Genomic DNA, 20,305 nt, shown 5'->3' on the forward strand with positions numbered 1-20,305 from the left:
GGATGTTTACCTGAGTCACTGGAAGATTCTTAGACTTTCTGGTGTTTGTTTTTAGATCTTTAACTCTTTGATGGGCCTGGGAAGGAGCCCTAGTCTGGGCTTTGTAACTATCCGTGTCACGCTCACCACTCATCCTCTGATTCGGCCTCATGAAGTCTGTGCATTGACTTTTGCCCTCTTTGGATCCAGCCACCTGACTCTTGCTTCTTCAGGTTGCCCTACAGCCGAGATAGAACTGCAATGCAAAGCCCGGCCCATGCTGTAGTATTTGAGGTAGTTAACTCACAACAGCTCAGAGCTATTGCTACTGCCTGTGTTGTATTAATAGGTGGGTGTGTACATGTGTCTTTGTCATCAAGGGGTAGTGTCACTTGTTGAGTGCTTAATACTTTGGGCCAAGAACCTTACATCTGTTTTTCTCACTTTACCTGCTGGATAATTGTTGTTATTCCCATTTTACTGATGAAGAAGCAAAAGTTTGGAGAGTGGTTAAAGTGACTAGCCTAGGGCCACGCAGAGGAGTCTGTGACTCCCAAACTGTTGCTTGTACAGCGCTGCGTATGACTGCTTGGAGAACTGAGTCTCTTTGGATGAGATTTAAGCCATCACTTGCCATATGTTTAGGTAAAATTTTATTGAAAAGATTAATTAGGGATTTATTTATTTTAATATAATAGTTGCTTTTATAGCAGTTACTTTGTGCCATACTCTGTTCTAAGCACTTAACAAATTTTTTTTTTTTTTTTTTGAGACAGAGTCTCACTTTGTTGCCCGGGCTAGAGTGAGTGCCGTGGCGTCAGCCTAGCTCACAGCAACCTCAAACTCCTGGGCTCAAGCGATCCTCCTGCCTCAGCCTCCCGAGTAGCTGGGACTACAGGCATGTGCCACCATGCCCGGCTAATTTTTTTCTATATATATTTTTAGTTGGCCAGATAATTTCTTTCTATTTTTAGTAGAGACGGGGTCTCACTCTTGCTCAGGCTGGTCTCGAACTCCTGACCTTGAGCGATCCACCCGCCTCGGCCTCCCAGAGTGCTAGGATTACAGGCGTGAGCCACCGCGCCCAGCCTAAGCACTTAACAAATATTAACTCATTTTGTCCTCATGGCAATTCTTTGGGGAAGGCACTGTGGTATTGCCATTTTACTGATAGGAAGCTGAAGCACAGAGAGATCAAGCAGCTGGCTCGAGTAGTGAGCTAGTAAGTGACAGAGCTTGGTTTTGAACCCAGGAAGACTGGCCATGGAGTCCTTGCTCTTAGTTATTATGTAAGTGGGAGTTCTTCCTTTTACCCAAGAATGTAACACAAAATCCTTTTTGAACATTTTGACTGCATAAAGTGAGGTAGGCTTATTATTATTTTTTAAAAATCATTGGCAATTTCCCTGGAATATAGGAAGGTTAGTTGAAGGGAATGTTTTTAAACTTATGCCAAATGATATATTAGTTTAGAGAATGTAGGGTAATGCCCTGCAGTTCACGAAGAGGAAAAAGCCTCCCACATTGCTTTTTTTCCGACTTTTCTTTTAGAAAATTCTCATCTTTCTCTCAAGCACGTTCCTGCATTCATGAATTTTGCCTGTGAGAAAATTCAGCTCCCTCTCCCCGCAGTTCCGAATGATAAAGATTTGTTGTGGACATGTGGACTGCCAGGTGCATTACCAGGGCCGGAGTGTGTGCAAGGGAAGCGAACCTTAACAGTTGGCAGGAAGCCAGAAGCCTGTATATTTGAAGTTATTTCCAATGACTGCTACAACTCTGCTTTTTCACGGTTCTCTCCCCTCCCTCATTATAGTTTAACAACCAAATTTTGCTTTCCAAAATAATAATTGGTTTGTCCATAAAATGATTGTCAGAGAGTATTATCTGGCTGGTTCAAATGATTGTTGATGCTAGCTTGAAGCCTGGGATTGTGGGATGGGAAATGTTACTTTCCATAATCCTTGGGGCTTTAATCTTCCCAATTCTTCCATACAGGTATTAGTGCCCATTTTACCTACCAGATTCAAAGACATAAGTGACTTGCCCAGGACTGAGGTTTTCTGTTGTTAGGGCCTGTAGGTCTATTTTATGCAGAGATCATGGCTACCAGAAAGATGTCTGAGTCTCTGACGGTAGAAGTATAAGGAAAAGATAGTATTCTAGCTAAGTAGCTCCAGAAATACCTATGGGTCCCATATACTTAGCAGTAATAGAATAGCTCTATTACTTTTTACCTATGAATGAAAATACCTCATATGTTGAAATTGGCAGAGATTCCAGATTTGTTACTTTTTAATCTATTGCTATCTCCATAATTGTATGTTTAAGACCCAGCTGGGGAATAGCTTTCTTGCTAGTCGCTAATCAGCAGTCCCTTTCCCCATCTTTAGCAGGCCCAGAGCAGACTTTCAAAAAGGTTTTTAAGTAAATGACCCAGGACTTATTGCTTCACTTTAAGTTTTTTAAAGAAAGAATGTAAAAGAAATCAGGATCAAGTACTTTTACTAATTATGTTTTGTTAGCCAAATTAATAGAGCTGTCTTCCCCCCCCCACCCCCCAGACAAGGTCTTGCTCTGTCTCCTGGGTAGAGTGCAGTGGCTTCATCATTGCTCACTGCTTCAAACTCCTGGGCTCAAGCGATCCTCCTGCCTCAGCCTCCCAAGTTGCTGGGACTACAGGCAAACACCACCTTGCCTGGCTAATTTTTTTATTTTTTATAGATACGGAGTCTCTCTCTTGCTCAGGCTCGCGTTGCTCAAGCGATCCTTCTGCCTCGGCCTCCCAAAGTGTGCTAGGATTACAGGCGTGAGCCACTGCACCCAGCCCCTCCACATCTCTTTATCAGTCAAATCATCATGTAGGAAAACATTTTTTGATGAATTGAATCAGCTGTGAGTTTGGGCCACAAGTCTGGGTCTTTGAAAAAATGTAAATGCAGTCATCCTTTATATCCTTGGGGGATTGATCCTAGGATCCCTCTCAAAGAGACCAAAATCCCAGGATGCTCAAGTCCCTGATATATTTCATAAAATGACATAGTATTTGCATGTAACCTATGTACTTTCTTCCATGTACTTTAAATCATCTCTAGATTACTTATAATACCTAAATATAATGTAAATGCTATGTAAATATACTGTATTGTATAGGGAATAAAGAGAAGAAGAGTTTGTACATGTTAAATACAGATACAACTATTCCTTTTCTCCCCCCCAATATTTTTGATCCACAGTTGGTTGAATCCACAGATGTGCATAACTCATGGATATGGAGGGCTGACTGTATTATCTAATAATCATAATAACCACTGTTATTGGCACTCCTATAATTTTTAAAAATTATTATTTTTTACACTTCTGTTGCTCAAAAATTATCTGATTTTCTTTTAGTGATGAAATAATGAGGTTATTGGAGTCATCAGATGGTGAATCTTGCTGGCATCAATTTTCCTCGTTACCAGCTACTGGGCCTTGTGAAAGTTTGACATCTGTAGGCTTAACTGACTGCTTTTTGACATTGTTTTGGTTGTAATTCGCATTATGTTAACCTCATTCATTGGTCTTTGGCTTCGTGTGGCCATCTGGATTTGAATGGAACAAAATCTTATCTCTCCCTCCTTCATTGATTTTAATTTTAGCCTTTTATTCGATGTGTAGATAACTGGATGAAATCCTTAAGTTAAGCCTTAAATTTGTTTTTGTCATACTATTTTAGCTTAGTCTAGGCCTGTCTAGGTCCCTGGGGTCTGGAAATACATGCATCTTTTTGAGGGGTGGGGGACCTGTGGCCTTCTGATTTCAAGATTATTCTTTTTTAAGCACCAAAGGAGGCAAGAAAAGCTTCATCTTTGTCTGCTGCACCCCTTTTAATAAAGGAGTTATTCTGTAAAATTTGGACTCAGTCAAAAGGGTGCACGTAAGGGCCAGGAAGGCCACATTTCACCTTAAGGCCGCAGGTTCCCACCCCGTGAGGAAAAGTTGTCTCCAGGAACCTTCCTCTCTTGGAGTGCTTTGGAGAAGAGCAGGGGAGAGCAGTGCCCTCGGGGGTCTCCCCCTAGTCCTACCTCAGCCGCCCTCTACCTCTATGATCTTGGGAATAGTTTTTACTTTTCCTGCATCTCAGTTTTCCCATCCATTGAAAAAAAAAAAGGGCATTTCCTGGCAGGGGCTTGAGGAAGGTCCATCAGCACGTCTTTAAAGCAGCTGCAGTCAGACTCGGGAAAGGAAATACTGATTACTGTCCTCTTACTATGTGCCAGCACACGTGGGAGGTCTTTTATATACTTTGGCCAGAGGGTAGGTCGGACGAAGAGGAGGTTTGTCTCCTCCTCTCATCTGTGTGAGTGTGAGTGGGCAGTTGCTCTTTCTGCCTCCAGCGCTTTCATCAGCAAATACTGATTAGTGCCTAATCACTATATGTTATCTGTAGCACTGTAGGAGATACTTAGGAACACAAAACTTGACAACTGTCCTCAGAAATTGGCTTGATTGGAGCAAAAATGGCCCTATTAGCTCCTTGGTTGATTCCAGGATTGGAGCAGGGAAAGTGAAAAAGAGGGACATGTCAAAGAGTCACAGAAGCTAACCTGAAAGAACTCTCAATAACCAAAGCTGGAACAATTTAAACAAAATAAATAGTAGTAATATGGGAGTATAAACCAAAGAATAAAATAAATATCTATGAGTTCGCAATACAATTGACTAAGTAAATAAATAGGGGAGAACAGATAGCTCTTTCTTATAGAGGAATTCCAATTAATAAAAGTAGAAAGAATGAGGGAATAGAAAATCGCCATTAGCATACCACAGTAATAATTGCTGTAGGCAAGCTGCCAGTGAAGAATAAAATTAGTGAGTGAAAGCTTAAGGAGAAACAGAATATTTGCATGGCCTCAAAGTGTCTCCTCTAAAATAATTACTAATTACTATGGTGGTTTCAGCCCATGTCTACATATTCTTTGGTAGTCCCCTCTCCAGGAGATGGAATTTAGTTCCCCTCCTAAGTGTGGGCTAGACAGAAAGATAGTAACTTTATAGTGGAAAACGTGCTAGACACTACTTGCATCAGGCGATTAAGGTTAATATCACCAATGATTAGTCATGTTGATATCACGTACTCCGTGATACCATGTGATGAGAAGAACCCTTCACCTCTGTGTTCTTCCCCCAAAATCCATAACCTCAGTGTAATCATGAGAAAACAGATAAACTCAAATTGAAGGACATTATACAACTGGGGTCCCCAGCTCCTGGGCCTCAGCCATTACTCCTTAGGAAATGGGCCACGTATCACCTGAGCTCCGCACCAGCCTCACACCCCACATCCCTAGTCCATGGGAAAATTGTCTTCCATGAAACCAGCCCCTAGTGCCAAAAAGGTTGGGGACTGCTGTTCTACAAGATACCTGAGTAGTACTCTTTAAAAGTGTCAAGGCTGTGAAAGATAAGGAAAGACTGAGAAACTGTCACAGACTGAGGACTAAAGAGACATGACAACTAAATGCAGTGTAGGATGCTGGAACAGAAAAAGGATGTGAGTGTGAAAACTGGAGAAATCTCAACTAAGTCTATAGTTAAGAATATTGTACCAGTGTTAATTTCTTTCTTTCTTTTTTTCTTTAACTGTGGAAACGCTTCATGAATTTGCATGTTATCCTTGCACAGGAGCTATGTTAATCTTCTCTGTATCGTTCTAATTTTAGTACATGTGCTGCTAAAGTGAGCACTAATTTCTTAAGTTTTGATCAATGTGCAGTCATACCTCTCAGTGGATGTGGGGGATTGGTTGCAGGACCCCTGCGTGTACCAAATCTGCGCATACTCAAGTGCAGAAGTCGGCTCTGACGTACCCACATGTACAAAAAGTCAACCTTCTGCTTGTGAAGGTTTCACATCCTGCAAATACTGTATTTTTGATCTATGTTTGGTTGGAAAAAAAATCTACGTATAACTGGACCCACGCAGTTCAAACCTGGTTGTTCAAGAGTTAGCTATACCATGGTTCTATAAGATGTTAACATAGGAGGAGGCCAGGCGCGGTGGCTCACGCCTATATAATCCTAACACTCTGGGAGGCTGAGGTGGGAGGATCGCTTGAGCTCAGGAGTTTGAAACCAGCCTCAGCAAGAGCGAGATCCCGTCTCTACTAAAAAAAAATACAAAAAATTAGCTGGGTGTGGTGGCACATGCCTGTAGTGTCAGCTGCCCAGGAGGCTGAGGCAGGAGGATTGCTTGAGCCCAGGAGTTTGAGGTTGCTGTGAGATAGGCTGATGCCACGGCACTGTAGTCCAGGTGACAGAGTGAGACTCTGTCTCAAAAAAAAAAAATAAGAGGAAGCTGGGTGAAAGAGGTATGGGAATTCTTTGTGCTATCTTTGCAACTCTTCTGTAAGCCTAATATTAGTTCAAAATAAAAAGTAAATAAGCAAAGGCCCTATTGGATAATGGCTCTGGAGTCAAACTGCCTGGGCTCAGATCTTGTCTTTGCCACCTACCAGTTGGGAAATATAAACAACTTTAATTTCTTTGCTTTAGTTCTCTCATCTATTAATAGAACTTCTCATATAAGGTTGTGTGAGGATTAAATGAGGTAGTGGATATAAAGTACTTAGAGCAGTGGCTGGAAGATAGTAATGTCAGTTGCTAATATTATTAATATTTATACAGAGGAAGTCTAGCCTCCTTTTAGGTACTCAGCCATTTAGCCATAGGTATACATGGCCAGTGCTCAAGGAGTTCGGAGGAGGAGATGGTAATGGGGTAGAGTGGTCTGGACACCCCTCCCCTCCACCACTTACACTCTTAGGAAATGGGGCCCTGCCTTTGAAGAAACCCAGAGATTTAGATAGCTGATAGAAGATTGGTGTGGAGGAGGGTGGGGGACAGCAGAGGCCAAGGCAGAGGAGCTAAAATGGGAAAGACCTGTTTGCCCAGCAGAGAATAAAGCCGCCATCCAGCAGGAGTCAGTGGAGGTGAGGTTGGTAGGGTTGGCTGGTACCAGATTGTTGTGGGATTGGATGCTGGCTTGGTAGTTTTAAGACTATCTCTAGGCTTCAGAGAAAGAGGGAGACGATTCAAACAATTAAAAAAATTGTTTCAGTCCCAACAGGTGTGCTTTGAGTATTTGTTAATTGAGAAAATACATTACGACAGTGATTATGAAGTCAGTAACTCCCTGAAATAAATTTGTGTTTTATTAAATATGGTAGCTTCTCTGTACCTTTGGGACATTGTAATACATTATTCTATGAGACATTTATTCTGCTTACTGCCAATACTGGGTTTACACGTGCATTTGCTCACCCTTTACAATAACACTGTGATCCCAGGGCAGAATCATTGCTTTAGGTCTACAAACATACTTTGACTTCAGAGCCTTGTCTTTTGGGCTGTCTTCTATCACAGGGGGAGTGTGTTTCTTTTATTAGTAAAAACAATTATCGAAGTATAATTTATATACAGTTGAGCGCATAGATATTAAGTGTACAGGTCACTGTATTTTTAACTACATATACATCTGTGTAATCATCACAAGGATAACATTCCCAATGCCCCAGAAGGCTCTTTTGTGTCACCTCCCAGCCAAAAGTGCCCTCCTTGAGGGCCCACCTCTATCGCCATAGATTATTGACTGGGAACATGTTCCTTTTTTTTCCACTGTACACTCAGGTTCATGCAGTACAGTGGGGTCAGAGCAGGGCAGGGTCTGGATGTGTCAAATACTACACTAGACACATTCTCAGACTTAAATAAATTCTGCCATAAAACCACAGACCTAGGCTTATGTAAATTATCTAAACTCAATCCCATCTCATGGACTCCAGGGTCGATGTTTTTTCTATTACACCGTGCTATGTCTGACATTTGCCATACTTATCATTATCATTAATGGAAAGTCATCTTAGACTCATCCGTAGTTTACATGGTCAAAGACCAGCAATTACCTTCCAATCGTGCATTTAAATGGTCAGAAGATTTTAGCATAACTGTCTTGGGAGGTAGGGGGAGTTGTGTTCATTTGAAACTGTAGGACAATGGCAGTTTCTTGGTTTAGTGAGTGCCTTGTTTGTGCCAGATTATGTGCTGGCCAGTGGAGTTATAGAGAGAAAAGACATTTCAATCCCAGCCTTCCAATTTTCTGATGGAGGAGGTAGATGGTAGTGTGATGAGTGCTATGAAACAGAGGGATGCTGGAGCATGAGAGAGGCAATGAGGGAAATGTTCCTCCTAGAAGAGATGAGGTCTTAGCGGAGTATGAGAGCTAATAGGAGTTGTACAGACAAAGAAGAGGGAAAGAGAGAGTTGTTCTAGGCTGGAGAGAGGGTGCAGTATCTGCAAAGAATGGATGTCTGGAGAGCACGGCACACTGAGAGAACTGCAGTAGCTGCCTGGTGTGTAGGAGGGAAGTGCCTATGTTAAGGAGTTGGATTTTACACTAATGATGGATTTGCAATTTAGGAAGATCACTTCAGATTTTTGGGAAATGGATCAGAGGGGTTGAGATTGACTGGGAGTACAAGATGATACAGGGACCCAGGGGAGGTGGTACCAGTGGGTTATAAGACAAGCCAAATTTGACAGATATTCAGGAGGTGGAATCCACAGGAGTTGGTGACTGTTGATTGCAGTTGTGAGGTTGATCTCTCCTATAACTCTGCATCTGAATACGGTATTACAGTGTGAAAGGGAGAGTGGGGTTTTGTGGAAGGACTGGACTTTTGTAATTCATAACCAAAATACAATACTTTTTCCCTTCCTTAGTGGAAGGGTAGTATTTGCTTTAGAACGACCCCATTACTTATTTTGGTGTGCATAGGAGTTTGTAGATGAAGGCCTGAGTCGTATGATAATTTTTTTTTTTTTTGAGTAGGCCCATAAGTCAGTCTTTTGGTTTGTTTTAGTTTCCTTTTGTTTATCATGGTGAAAGCTAAATCTCCAAATGAGTGTTCCTGCAGAGAAGACCTATGACCCCTGAACTGAGTGGGAGCTAGTGATATGGAAAGAAGAAAAGGCAAACCTTTCTTAACTCCTTTCAGGATTTATGTGGTTATTTATTTACTGACAAGTGTGCAGAAAGCCAGATTGACACTTTTTGTGAAATGGAGTATAGTTTGGATTTGAAGGGTTTGATAAAGTTTAAAGTTATCCCTGCCTTTGCTTTGGCCTGTGCTCTGCTGAAATGAGCTCCTTCTGTGTGCACAGGGTAACTAACAGTGGGGAAATCTTTAAACTGGCAGGGCGATTACCTCGGTGCCTAGGGCCTCCTCACTCAGGCTGAGAGTCCTGGCCCTTGGCTGTGAGGACGTCTCCTTGCCAAGCTCAAGGACTGTGCGTACGACTGAAAACTTCTAGGAAAGGCAAAACAAGCTCCTATTGCTTTGTGATTGGCAATGTCTGGAGTCCTAACCCTGAATGGTCATTACAAAACCCAAACTACACCCTGTATGCCGAGAGGAAGCTTTTCTCTCCAGCCAGCCACAATTTAGTTATCTGCCTACGCAACTCCAAATTTCCTGTTACTATAAATCCTTGACAGTTTCAAATGAAGGATGGTGGTATGTGGGGCAGAGAATCCTTATTCAAATGAATAGAAGAGCAATGGCAGTGTAGCTACAGTCATGTGTAATAAAACTACAGGATACATTTGTTGCCCCTGAAATCTCTATATAGAGCTCTGAGCCACCATGAGCGCCTGCTATTCTAGTTTTCAGGTTGTGCTCAGGGATGTTAATGTTTTTGAAGCAACACAAGTTCTTACTTACCTGGGGCTGTTTGTTTCACCTTTAAGTTGTTAGTAAACAACAATGCTATCTGAACAACAATTTATGGAAGATGAGCATGTGTGACCTCAGTTCAGTGTTGTGATGAAATCAAACACTCATAATTTGACACCTTCAGTGATGTGCACGATCGTTATTGTGCTGCATGGTAATTAGGTAAACAGTTCATATAAATAACTATAGTATTAATTTATATGTGGCCAAATCAAACTTTCACAATTCTTGTTTATTAATTTTTTGGTTCTCCAGCATTTCTAATTAGCATCCCTGTCAGCAGTTTTCACTGATATCTGTGTAAACTCATCCTCATCACTTGCCTACTCTGGTTATCTTATGTTAAAACACCAACTCTAGGTTCTCCTCCCTAGCGGCACCTTGGAGGGGATTGGTGGTCCTCAGCCCTATTCTCTTTCACTAGCCAACCTCAACCCCAGAGCAGCTCCTGTGGCTTTTCCCTGACCCCAGGCGTTTTGGGAATCTGGGGTCTTCAGGGAGTTGGGGCTCTAGACCCTGAGACTGGGTGGCCTGCCCCCAGGGGTGGGACAGCACATTGTGGGGATGAGAGGCCTTTTCACCTCGGAGAAGGAATTGGCAACATGTTTTATTTAAGAGTACTGTAGAGATTGAAATAACTGAAAATTTCTCACCCAACAGATAGTAAGGATGTTAGTAGACATTTATTGATAGAACTTTATTCTAGCACAAAGTTGATTTTAGGTTTAAAAAGGGGTGTACTAGTAGCAGGAATACTTTGATATCTTGGTTAGAGAATCATTGAAAAGAAAATGACACATTTTAGATTGATTGAGAACCAAAATGGATTTTGAGCGACGTCTGAGCTGCTTTTGTGTATCTCTATGGCATGCAGTGATAGGTGGTACTGTGTTTGGTGGTAGATGTAACTTTTTACTGTGGCCCTGCGGGCTGTGTGTGCATTGCCTGTTTTTATTGTGGTTAACCTGACCCACCATTTGGTTTCTTAAGGCTAGGTTTCTGTATCTGTATTTTATGAGAGCCGTCAGCCTCTGCAGAGGGGAGCTTCATCCTTTCTTCAAATGTTTACTGCGTTTCTGCTTTGTGTTAGGCCCTTTCCTAGGAGCCAGGTACAGAGAGATGATCAAATATTTTGACTTTAAATAGTACCTTTTGCATTTACCTCTTTAGTCTCATTTAGCCTCACCGTCCCTGTGATATGGAGAAAGGCTACTCAGGTGCCCACAATACAAATAAGTAGTCACAGAGAGATGAACAGACTTGTTTAGGGTTACACTTCATTATAATGGCTGAGTGGATGCCATAGTGTTTTGATCCCCCAACTATTCACTAGTTAGGAAATTATCAATGAAATAGTTTTTGAATCTAAACCTAATCAACCAAGAAGCATGGCATCTACCCAAAGAAGTTTATGCAGACATTTAAAAAATTCATACAAATGATTCCTAGATTGGGCTACTTTATGAAAAATAAAAAATTAATATCAGATAATTAAAAACATCAGAATTTAAATAGTGTTAATGACGGACTCATAGTTTGCCCAATAAAAATATTCATCATTTAGTAAATTACCATAGTGAGCCTAGGAGAAGTCATCATAATTTGATTTATATGGTGTTTTCATGAAGACACTATTCAATGTATTTTTAAATTGGTTTGGAAGGTAGTGAGTAAGATATTTCTAAGAGTGAGGAAGAGACAGTTTTGAAAATTCTGTTGGTCAGTACTGAGTTGACCAGGGTAGGGGAAACAGAGTTAAGGTAAAATGTTAGTGCATTTTCTTGTGCATCTTAAAATTCTATAGGGCCAGGGGGGGATGCATGGGGAAAAAAAAAATCCTACAGGGCCCAGTAACCATTTTAGGTTTATTTTGTTTAAAAAAAAAAAAAAAAAAGGCCCATGGGCTCCCTGTGTCATTGACTCTTCAGTTTCTGAAGAACTTTAGAAGGAAAATTTCCCCATGAGCAAAGTGAGAAGAGCATTAACGTTGTACTATGGACACCCAAGACAGTGTTCACCGGACACAGGCTCTGAGTCTGGGGGGAGGCCCATGGGAGCGTTGTTTCTTCCTGGGGAGGGCTTCTGGGAGCAGCGGTGAGAGGGCACGGCTACCTGATGTGGTGAAAGAACGTGGACTTTCGAGGCCTTGCTGAACTGAGGTGATTTATTGTACGACCTTTGGCAAATTGTTTCATGTATCTTTTTTTCAGCTGTAAAATGAGGTTATATTTTATTCTAAAATAGGATATTAGGGTATCATGTAAGTAGAAGATACTGTTTGTAGTGGAAAGTATTAGCTAGCTCTTCATACATATTTATTTCTAGGGTCATTTTAGATCTGTCTACCTCACGGGACTGTAAATTCCATCAGGGCTGAGGCCGTGTCTGTCTGCTTTGCTTACTCTGTATCCCTGCCCCATGTAGCACGTGAGCTCAGTTGGGTACTCAGATACCTGGTGAGTGAAGGAATCCCCGTAATTTGTACTGCAGCTATAGGGAAAAAATGTAGACACACTGCCTATAAGCATAGACCTGTATTTGTTAACATCTTGGAGTTTCAGGCCTACGTAGTCTTTTTTTGCTAACAAGTTACAGTTGAATTTTTATATTCCCAGGATTTCCAGAGGCTTTTCTTCCTCTCCTTCAGCTTGATTGATGAAAACGTAACAGAGAAGTGAAAAAAAGACTCATTGTGTTTTCATTTTGAGGTGGACCAGCCTGTTCTTGAAGCCCTGATCTCTGAGTCACTCTGTTGTTTGAGGTTCACTGTTAGTTTACGGCAGAGCTGGCTCTCTCTGTTCCCATCTTCTCAGAGAAGGTATTTGGTTCCAGATCAGAGCGGTTTTCCTTGTAGCCAGTGAAAAGCTTCTGAAGAATTTGGGGGTAAAGAGGCATGTTGTCTGCATCTTATCCGTTAACACACTGAGGAAAGTCTGGATGGAGATTTGTGAAAGGCTGAGACCAAAGTCCCAATCCCAGTGCACTCCTCAACAAATATGGCTGAACTGGGGTTAGAATGTTCGTTAATGTGAAAATGAAATTACTTTAGATTGAGACTGCTGCTTCCTCTGTGTTCTCAATGGAGCCTGCTATGGAAGAAAAAGTAGACAAAATGCTCTCTGTAAAGCCTCTATTTTAAGAAGAATGATTCAAAGATGAACATAGGTCCAAGAAATTTTCATCAACAAAGAGAAACTGAATTACCAGGTTTGCCAGATGTCTCATTTTAAAGAGATTTTCCCTCATTTGGTCTCTTGTAAAAGTCTTGCTTTTGCCACTGGAATATGCTCTGTCTCATGTAACTTAAAAATAAAAATTTCAGAATGTTCATAGTCCCATCTGTGTAGGGTTTGTAGTTCTGTGTGTTAATAGTTCAGCTGGGAATTGTATTACATAAAAATAAGGACAAAAATACCACATTATCGGACTACAGAGTTTTGGGAAATTTCCGTAAGTTATTTAGCATACTCGATCTTGGTCTTTCACTCAGCATTTATTGAGCACCTCCTGTCAACAAACACTGCCCCTTGTTCTCTATGGGAGCAGCAGTGTGCCTTAATGTGGTTGTCCCTCATTAATGTTCTACCTTGTAGTCATCCTACCTTACATGGTGCAATAGGGTAGAATGGCTAATATTTGGGGGAGGGACTCTCCCTTTTACAGTTAAAAACACAGATCCTTCTAATGGGCTGCTGCTGCTGCTTCTTTTTCTTCCTCTTCTTCTTTTTTTTTTCTTTTTTGAGACAGAGTCTCACTCTGTTGCCCAGGCTAGAGTGCCATGGCGTCAGCCTCGCTCACAGCAACCTCAAACTCCTGGGCTCAAGCGATCCTTCTGCCTCAGCCTCCCAAGTAGCTAGGACTGCAGGCATGCACCACCATGCCCAGCTAATTTTTCTATTTTTTGTAAAGACAGGGTCTCACTCTTGCTTGGGCTGGTCTTAAACTCCTGACCTGAAATGATCCTCCTGCCTTGGCCTCCCTGAGTGCTAGGGATACAGGCATGAGCCACCATGCCCAGCCGGGCATTTTCTTTTGGGGGCAACATAAAACACTCCTGCCTCTTCCTTTATGTGGTACACCACTAAACCCTCTCCCAGCACCCTTTGCAGGCCTCCATGGGGTCTGTGTACTCTCCCAGGGGAGGAACTGGGGGAGAAGAAGGAGGCTGACTTTAAGGACCTTTCCCTCTGCCCCAGGCTGAGCTACCAAAGGAGAAATGGGCGCAGGCCCTTGGCTGAGCGGAGAGGCTCTTCCTGTGTGGTTTGTGGAGAGGCAGGTTTGACTGGAGATGCAGTTAGACATCAGTTTTCTTTGGCACGTTTCGTGTTGGTGACCTCTTCTCTTCAAAGCCAGCCAAGCTCCAGTACCTCTCAGTGTTCTAAATTACCTATCAAAATTCCTGTAACTATTGTGTAGCTAGATCCAACTTGGTGTTAGCAAACCAGTTTTTGTAAGAGAATTCACATTAAAGTGCAAATGAAGTGGTATTCTGCCCTGTCTTACTCTGTCTGTCAGACTAATCAAAATATCCGATGGTGTGATGTGGGAAAAGATCTTTTTGAGTAGAGGTTCTTTGCTTTCTTGCAACTGGGAAGAGAGGAAGGGACACCCCGCCCCTATAGAATCGGCTACTGACTGCTCTGTATTCCCTCTTTGCTCGTTGGCCTCTTCTCTGGCCCAGATGGGCCTCACCTCTCTGACCAACCGCAGCTGCCCCGCTAGGGGAAATGTAGGTGTTTCTGTTCTGGCCAGGGTCACGACAGCTTGAGAGGGTGGGGCTGTGGGTAGGGTGGATAAGCAACTTCCAGATCTCCGGGACTGTACAGTCCCTGGAGAGAGGAAGAGGCTGTCTCTTGTTGCCAACCGCCCTCCTCCCACCTGGTAGCACATACACAGCCTCTTCCTAAAGAGCCTTGCTTCTCCCTCCTCAGTTTTTTGTTTGTTTTTTTTTTGCCTCAGGCTCACTCTAGAAATATTTTTCCTGTTCCTCATTCTGCCCTGTCTGCTGTATCCCTAGGACTAGCCCCTACTTGTTCCTTCTAGAAACTGAGTTTAGCCATCATTGAAGTCAAAGCATTGAAACTTTGTAAGGTGTGAAAACCAAAGGGTGTAGAATTCCATGCAGATCTGGATTGGTGATTCCCTTTTGAAAGCAGGTGTGACTTTGGAGAAGTTGTGTGTCGTGGTAGAAATATGGGTTCCTGAACCAGCTGGTCTGGGTTCACATGCCAGCCCTGCTTAGGAGTAAGTTCCTTAGCTACAGTTTTCTCACTTCCAAAATGGGGATAATAATAGTATCTACCCCATGCAGTCATTGTGAGGATCAAAGGAGATAATCCACATGAAGATGTTTCCAGCTGCTTCTGGCACATGGTATGTGCTTATTAAATGTTAGCTTTGTTACTGTCATAGGAAGTGAAGCTACAGGGCTGTTATTAATAAATGGCTGTCAACAAGTTCATCCCTAATGCACTTGTGTGGATTCTATGTAGAAAATTATGATGAGGAAAAGAAGTCAGCAAAAGGTATCTCAGGATCAGTTTCATAAAAAGCCATCACATTTAGCATGCTGTCTCCAGATCTCCTTAAACATGGCCACTAAATCTGTTTTCTGAATTCTATAGTCTCATTAAAAATATTCAGTTGCCTACTGATTTGGAATTTGCAAGCATGAAATTTTTTTATTTTATAGAACACCATGTAACTAACATATAGCATATTGAATGTGAATTTGACTGGTTACTGTTATGTTTTGAGCTGTGTATATACTTTTAAAAACTTGATCCTGAATAAGTGTCATTATGGTTGGTAAGTTGTAGGGTTTCTAGTTCAAAAAGTTCGAAATTAGTCCCATGTGAAGGTTCCTCCAGGAGACTTGTTTCTAAGAGAAAATTAAATATTGACTTGGAGCACCTTTTCAGGATGGTGGCTTGCCTTGAGTCCAGACTCCTTACTGTGTCTTTGAGGCTTTTGCAGTCTGGCTCACTCCTCTTTCTTCAGTGCTGTTAGCTTTGCACCGGATGCTTTATCATTACTTAATTCAACAAATATTAAGTGCCCTCTCTGTCCCTGCAGAGCTGCGATTTGCAATTCTGAACCTGGGCCCACTCTGCCTTGCATCTAGACCTCTGCACATGCCTCTGTGACTACAAAACTTCCAATGCTCTGATTTTTGACAGCATCTGGCCTCATCTTGAAAAAGGCAGTAGGTGATAGCTAAGCACCTAGTCTCTGGAGTCAGGCTGTGTGGATTCAAATCCCAGCGCTGCCACTTGCTAGCCATATGGCCTTGGGGAAGTTTCTTAGCCTCTTTGTTTCACCATTAAAATGGCAGTAATGATAGTAGCTGTCTTACAGTGTTCTGAGAATTAAAGGAGGTAATCCACAAATGCACTTAGTATATTCTTTGCACATAGTAGTTTTCTTGGCAACTGTTAATCAGCTATTATCATTTTTGTATGTCACTTCCTGCAGGAAGTCTTCCTGATTCTGCTTGTGAGGGCCCTTCCTAATTACTCCCAAAGCCTATTCTATAACTCCTGCCGTTGCATTTATTGTGCTGTATTGTAATTCTGTTTGCTTGTTTCTACCTACTTCTAGACTGCGAGCTCCTTGAAAGTAGGGAAGGTCTTTTTCTTGGCCACAGTCATAGCTCCATTGCTTGGTAGAATGTGTTTCCTTTCTCCACCTGCTTGAAGATATTAGAGTAGGTGGTTTTTTGTTTGTTTTGTTTTTTAAGAGTTCCTAATCAAATTCCTATTGATTTATTGATGACTGGGTCTGCTAGCCTGTTTTGTCATGAGCCAAGACTTTAAACTAGTGTTTCCCTGTCTCCTAATTAGGGCAGTTTTTAAAGATGTACCAAAGTATTTGGAATGAAAAATGCCATTCATTTAGCCTCCCTTATGTGAGGCATTACATTTGACTCTTTATATACATTCTTACTGAAGTCAGCCTCAACTCCTCCAGGTTAGGTGCTAATGTAGCCATTTAGGAATTATGTAAAGTGCTCAGAGTCATTCAGCTGATGTGTCAGAGTTGGGCTCCACACCTGGGTCTGTTTGGCACGTACTGTTTTTCTCCTATGCTCACTGCCTTGCTGAGGACTTGTTGGCTGACTAGTTCTCTGCCCATAGCTGCTGTCTCAGGGCCTTACTGCCTTTTCTCTAGGGAGCTGTGCAATTATACTTTGAAACTGATCGTTAAAGGGATTAATTCTTTCTGCTGGGAAGGTGCCAGCTATGGTCTTATATTGTGCAATTGCAATACTTATTCGCACAAAACGAGACTGTCATGTAGGCAGGTAGGGATTATGGACAAACACAGCAAGCATTGGAACTTTGGGGTGGAGAGAGCTGAGAAACATCTATTTTTATAGCTTCATTTCTTAGTTTGTCCAAAAGTTAAAAATAAAATTAATTATGACTCCTAGGCCACCTGGATCTCTGATTGGTACAGAAAATTTACACAATGTATCCAAAAGATAGTCTATGTCAAGACTTTCTTTCTTTCTTTTTTTTTTTTTTTTTGAGACAGAGTCTCACTCTGTTGCCCAGGCTAGAGTACCGTGGCGTCAGCCTAGCTCACAACAACCTCAAACTCCTGGGCTCAAGCAATCCTACTGCCTCAGCCTCCCAAGTAGCTGGGACTACAGGCATGCGCCACCATGCCCGGCTAATTTTTTCTATATATTTTTAGTTGTCCAACTAATTTCTTTCTATTTTTTTAGTAGAGATGGGGTTTCAGTCTTGCTCAGGCTGGTCTCGAACTCCTGAGCTCAAACAATCCACCTGCCTTGGCCTCCCAAGTGTTAGGATTACAGGCATGAGCCACCACGCCCGGCCTAAAATTTTTATTATTAAAACAAATTTGGGCTGGATATGGTGGCTCACACCTATAATCCCAGCACTTTGGGAGGCTAAGGCAGGAGGATCCCTTGAGGTCAGAAGTTTGAGGCCAGCCTAGGCAACATAGCAAGACCCTGTCTCTACAAAAAATAAGGCATCGTAGTCCCTGCCTCCTGTTGTCCCAGCTACTCAGGAGGCTGATGCAGGAGGATTGCTTGAGCCTAGGAGTTGGAGGTTATGGTGAGCTTTGATGGAGCCAGAGTGAGACCCTGTCTCTAAAAAAAGAAATTTTTTTTTTTTTTTACAGACAGGGTCTTGCTCTGCCACCTGGGCTGGAGTGCAGTGCCATCATCATAGGTCACTGTAATTCAAACTCCTGGGCTCAAGTGATCCTCCTTCCTCAGCCTCCCGAGTAGCTGGGACTATAGGCATGCACCGCCATACCTGGCTAATTTTTTTTTTTTTTTTAATTTTCTGTGGGAATGGGGTCTTGCTATTGCTCAGGTTGGTCTCGAACTCCTGGCCTCAAGTGAGGCTCCTGTCTCAGCCTCCCAAATTGCTGGAATTTACAGGTGTGAGCTACCATGCCCAGCCAAAAAAATTTTTTAACATAGGTATGTGGTGACTTATATTCGCAAAAAGCCTTAGTATAACTTGAAGCTTTCTGGTCAAAAGATGGTATAGATAATGACTTATTTATCCAAACAACTGTTATTTGGAGTTTATAACAGCATGAACCATAGAATATTGAGGTTCTTTTTGCAAGGGGTTCTGTCTATTCAAATGTGCAGTTTCAGTGTTGATAGTAACTTTTGGCCAGTAAAAGAATCAGGAACTTTTTTGGATAAACAAATGTAAGGGCATTAAAGGTTTGTGAAGACTCAGAATGAATCTAAATGTTCTGAATAAATTGATACCCTCCTCCAGGTTGTTATATGCGGATGATTGAAAGCATTGTTCCTCAGTGTTTCCAGTGTGGATTATTCCCCGTTGTCTGTTTTGGGACATCTTAATTGACATGCTCTTTTGACTGAGACTCCGAATACAGGAGTAAATAGGGGGCAACAGCAACTAAAATTGCACACTTACTATATGTTAAGCACTATGCTGGTGCTTTACGTATAACTCACTGAATCCTCACGAAGCCGTATACATTGGTACTATTATCCCCATTTTACAGATGAGGAAACTGAGGCAAAAGAGTAACATGTCTGAGGTCATAGAGCTAGTGAATGGATGAGTGAGGATTCAGTCTGGCTTCAGGGTCTACATTGCTAAATACCACATTAGGGCTGGAAATGTCATGAAAAATTTAGACATTTTGTAAACCTGATAGTTCAAGCAGTTGTTTTCTCACATTGTTTTAATCGTAAACATTGCCTTTCCACCTCCATCAGCACACCTGGCTTTGCAGTTCAGCAATTTTCCAGAAGTCAAATTTGTCCTCATAGGATGAAGACTTCCTCCACACAACATGAAAGCCCCCGTAGCTCTGTGATTTGTCCTAATGGAAGCTGAGGTAGGTTCCACTGTGAGGGTGACTGTGTCCCCTGTGAGTAGGCTTGTGCAGAGAAGGAGGGTCCAGAGTGCTGAGCCCTGAGCATTTCCTCATCCCAGGGGCAAAACCAGAGAAGCTACCACAGGAAGAACCACAAGAGCTGAAGAAGGAGTCTAGGAAGACCATGATACAGTGGTCAAGAGAAAGGTTGGTCAGCCTTGTCACGTGCTTCCGAGATCAAAGAAAATGAAAACAGAAGTTGGGTTTGGTGGTTGAGTGCGTCCCTGACCTTTGAAAACCTGTGCCACTAAGGTGGGGAGAGCCAGTAGGTGCCACTAAGGTGGGGAGAGCCAGTAGTTGCCTCAAGGGGCTGTGCGGTGTGAATGGGTAGTGAGTCTGTGGTCAGGGCGTTGAGTAGAAGACTGACTTCAGAAAAATGTGGCAGTTGGGAAGCACTGAAATAGGATGGTAGCTGGAGGGGTAATGGGGCCAGTGAAGCTTTTTGCCTCCGTTGAGAGATCTGTTCTGACCATATCTGAAGGCAATGCAAGAACTTGATGGCAAGGGAGAAATTGAAGATTTCTGGAGTAATGTTAATAGTTATCACATATTGAATGCTTACTGTGTGCCAGGTACTGGGAGAAGCATATTGTCTATTCTATCTTATTTACTCTGCATAGCAATCCTGGGAAGTAGGTAGTCAAACCCCCTTTTACAGATGAGGAAACAGAAGCTTAGAATTTAAGCATCTTGCCCAAGCTCAGATGGCTCTACTAATTTATATAGTTTTGGCATTTTTTTTTTCCTCAGAGACAGGGTTCTTACTCTGTCGTTCAGGCTGGGGTGCAGTGGTGTGACTATAGCTCACTGCAGCCTCAAACTCGTGGGCTCAAGTGATCCTCCTGCCTCAGCCTCCTGAGTAGCTTAGATTGTAGGTATGTACCACCACGCCTGGCTAATTTTTTGTGCATTTTGTAGAGACGGGGATCTCACTGTGTTGCCCAGGCTGGTCTCAAACTCCTGGCCTGAAGCGATCTTCTCGCCTTGGCTTTCCAAAGGCTGGGATTAAGGCGTGAGCCACCGTGCTTGCCCTAATTTATATAGTTTTAAACTGAGGTCCATCAAGTTACATCATAGATGTAATTGAGTGAGCACATTCTAGGGGAGATAGAGCCTGAGAAGAGAAGTGCCTTTCCTCCTCTGAGA

The 20,305-nt window shown here is 42.4% G+C and overlaps 1 protein-coding gene and 1 non-coding gene across 10 annotated transcripts in view; one reads left to right on the forward strand and one right to left on the reverse strand.

The window, feature by feature from the left end:
- Positions 1 to 20,305, forward strand: part of ANKS1A (ankyrin repeat and sterile alpha motif domain containing 1A) — a 194,096-nt gene that overhangs the window by 9,014 nt on the left and 164,777 nt on the right. The window lies entirely within an intron of this gene.
- LOC123633680 lies at positions 5,602 to 5,708 on the reverse strand. The gene has a single exon (XR_006733706.1). It is a non-coding gene; the product is annotated as a U6 spliceosomal RNA (small nuclear RNA).

The sequence above is a fragment of the Lemur catta genome, chromosome 2, assembly GCF_020740605.2.
Source record: "Lemur catta isolate mLemCat1 chromosome 2, mLemCat1.pri, whole genome shotgun sequence".
NCBI classification, from domain to species: Eukaryota; Metazoa; Chordata; class Mammalia; order Primates; family Lemuridae; genus Lemur; species Lemur catta.